This window comes from Quercus suber, unplaced genomic scaffold, assembly GCF_002906115.3.
Source record: "Quercus suber isolate HL8 unplaced genomic scaffold, Cork oak 2.0 scaffold_122, whole genome shotgun sequence".
Taxonomy (NCBI): domain Eukaryota; kingdom Viridiplantae; phylum Streptophyta; class Magnoliopsida; order Fagales; family Fagaceae; genus Quercus; species Quercus suber.
The window spans coordinates 1,393,286-1,397,179 of NW_027069587.1; positions in this window are offsets into that span (position 1 = coordinate 1,393,286).

Consider the following 3,894-nt stretch of genomic DNA (forward strand, 5'->3'; position numbering starts at 1 on the left):
CATGGTACTGACATGCATTGTGGAGGCACGAAACCTATAGTAAACAAAGATGACCCACTATCCAAACATATATGATCATAGCTACAAAAAATAAATAAGTATCAAAATAGTTCTCATTATAGTCAAATTTTCTTTAAAATACTGATTTTCAATTGGAAATCTTATAAATTATATGTTTGCAATACTATTAACCACTCTTCAATTGGCATATCTGATCCACATAAAAGAAAAAAGATATAATAGAAAAAACTTTGAAATTACAAACCAAGAATATTTTTTTTTTTTTTGATAAGTACAAACTATGGATAAAATTGGACAAAAAATAGTTAGCATTACTTTTTTTTAACCACAGTAAATCATATATATGTTCAATCTACAAATCTCACCAATAATGGAGGATTTAGAGGATTTAAAGTTTCTCTCAAAGAGAATGCATCAAATTTTTTATTTTTTTAAAAACATTAAAGCATAAATATTTTCAATTGGCGAAATTCCCCAATAATGGAGAATTAAGAGGCTTTCTGAGATATAACTCCCAAAGTAAATGAATTTAATCTATTCTAGCATGTTCTTATGTTGCAGTTAGCCATGACGATGAGCCCTACTTATTATCAATTTTCCTTCATATCAACTCCTAGAAATGTGCTACAAAATTTAAACGATAAGTGGGATAACATGCACACACAAAGAAGAAGAAGAAGAAGAAGAAGAAGAAGAAGAAGAAGAAGAAGAAGAAGAAGAAGAAGAAGAAGCTTGTTCTACGTATTAAACTTTCACAACAAAATAACAATATAAAAGTATGGTTCAATATCGATAGTTTGAGATTAAATTTAACCTCCTTGGTGGGCTAACAAACAAAAATTAAAATAAAGGAAACTACAACTACTACTCTTTTTTAATCTATATAGTATACCAGTACCACTCCTCCATTGAGGAATTTTATCAATCATATTATACACAAACCCTCCCCACCAAAAAATTCATTAGCATTGTTAAAATCAATTCAATAAACTTTAATATGAAAGAATTAAGAAAACCCATAAAAACCAAAAAATAAAAAAAACAACCCACAATCCTTTCACACTCAAGAAAAGGTGGAAACTTTTTATTACAATACCGTTGCTCCAATCGCCTCACAAGTCACAACCTTCCTCATTAACTACACACTGCCACCAACAATAGCCAAGTTACCCTCTAAGAAGCTTTCATGTACACAACCCAACCATCAAATCACAATAAAAGTTGTCAACCACATACCAATAAGAAAATCTCATATTATACTTCTGAAAATATCTGAGACTTTCTTTGCAGCCAAACACAACAACAAAAAAAGGGGAAAAAAAAAGGAAAGAAAACATGTTGAAATAAAGGAATGGAACCTTATTGGAAGCAAATTAAAATCTGAAAAAGGAACAAACAAATAACTGATTCTTAGGTGCAGATTTTAGTCTTATAATCCAAATTGACTTTTGAAATTAACAATACTTGAACTAAAAGCAATTTGAAAATAAAAGAATTAGTAAAACTAAATAAAAGTTAAAACGATTCACAATTATATGATGCAATTTTGTTGGAAAGGGTGGAAAAGAGTGACCTTGAAGGAGTCGGTGCTTTGGGCTAATAGCATCACTGGGGAAGAGAATAAAAAAGGCCAACAAAACATCACTTAAGAATTTTATCAAACAACTTGTGCACATGTAAAAGAAACAACACTTAATGAATCATTGTAAAATTCAAATGTAACAAAAAAACTTCCTAAACACATATGTATTAGTACTTCCAAATTTGCAATTTGAGCCCATATCTAACCAAATTTGTCTGGACAATATTCAAGTGCATATGAATTAACTTTAGATTAAATTCTCATTCTAAACACATTGGGCATAAATCAGCAACTTCAATATGAGAAGAACAAATTCCAAACCAAGTGAAAATTGAAACTCTAATTGATGATGGGAATAAAGTTGAGAATAACAATGAGAGGTACACATCAGAATCTGTGCTGAACCTGGGAGAACAACTTGCTGCAAGGTTTCGTGAGAAGAAACCTCTGTTTCCTGAAAAGTGAAAGCCAAAAAAGAAAGAAATATATGAAATAAAGAAAACACAGAACACGAATTGGAAGCAGAAAGTAAAATGAAAATAAAAAACAATTTGTAGTTTTGGTTTTTAGATGGTTCTAGGTTTTTATGCTTTGAAATTGTGTCCCCCAAACCAAACACAACAATTAAGAACAGAAAACAGAGATTAAAAAAAAATAGTAAGCATGTCAAATTAACCATTTAAATTAGGGACAAAAATGGTGGGAGAAAGAAGAGGTGCCTATCGGAATGACTGAACATCACTAAAATGTGAGAGATATCATTGAAGGGTTGCCTAAGTCACAAGGCTTTAAGGTGATTTTGGTAGTAGTTGATAGATTGATTAAATATGCCCATTTCATTCCTATTTCTCACCCATATACTGCTGCCAAAGTGGCTACATTGTATATGCAATATGTTTTTAAATTAAATGGGTTGCCTGCAACATTGGTTAGTGATAGGGATGCTACCTTTACTTCCTTCTTCTGGTCTGAGTTGTTCAGGTTGCAAGGTACTACTTTGGCTATGTCTACAGCTTATCACCCTCAGTCTAATGGCCAAACTGAGATTGTTAATAAGAGTTTGGAACAATATCTGCGAGCTTTCACTGCTGATAGGCCACATAGATGGGCTGAGTGGTTGGCTTTGGCAGAATTTTGGTTCAATACTAATTTCCATACCAGTCTGAAATCTACACCTTTTGAAGCATTATATGGTTTTGCTCCTCCCAAATTGCAAAGTTACATCCCTGGTACTACCCGTGTGGATGCTTTGGATTCTCTTTTATGTCAAAGGGAGGCAGTTCTAACTACTTTGAGGTCACATTTGGCTGCTGCACAAGAAAAGATGAAGTTCCAAGCAGACAAACACAGGCACGACAGGACCTTTAAGGTGGGTGATTGGGTCTATTTGAGGCTGCAACCCTATAGACAGAAGACTTTGGCTTATAAAGGGAAATGGAAGCTGTCACCAAGGTTTTTTGGGCCTTTTCAGATTCTGCAAAAGGTAGGGGCTGTGTCTTATAAGTTAGCTCTGCCTCCTGAGTCCAGATTGCACCCGGTGTTCCATGTCTCTTGTTTAAAGATGAAGCTTGGATCAAATAAGCATTCCATACCCACTTTGCCGCCAGTGGATGATGATGGTCAGGTGTCTAGTGAGCCTGTTGTTGTGCTGCAATCTCGAACCAAGTCACCGAGATCTAGAGTGGTAACTGAAGTGTTGGTATAATGGCTAGGCTGCTCTCCTGAAAATGCCACTTGGGAGTCTCTACACCTGCTTCAGAATACATTTCCTTACCTTGTGGGCAAGGTGCTTTAAATGGGGAAAGTAATGTTAGACACCTGTGTTTGTATTGTACAAGACCTGTTAGTATAACAATAAATAATTGTACTCACTAAATACACTACATTCTATTGTAACCACAATAAGGCAGTTAGTTAGCAAGGCAGGGAGTTAGTTAGAAGTGTGGTTGGTTACAAGATGTATATAGGTCCACCACGGATGGTATTGGGCATTAATTGGAGATTGTTGATTTTTTTACCTAGCTTTCCTGTTCTCTCTCTCTCTCTCTCATTTCTGCTATGGAGGCTAGGTTCCCTCAAAGTAACCTACAAAACTTCTAAATCATCTAAATCCTAACAGTCACACCAAAAATCTGATACTATTTGCTCTAGCTAGGCCTTGGCTGTAGGAGGAAGGTCTTCTTTCTTGATCGGCTGAAAGGCAAGAGCATCTATGGCCTTAGGATTAGCTTCTTTGGATCTAGCCTAGGCCTCCTTCGCCTTTACTATAGCATCCTTAGCCTATTGCGCTA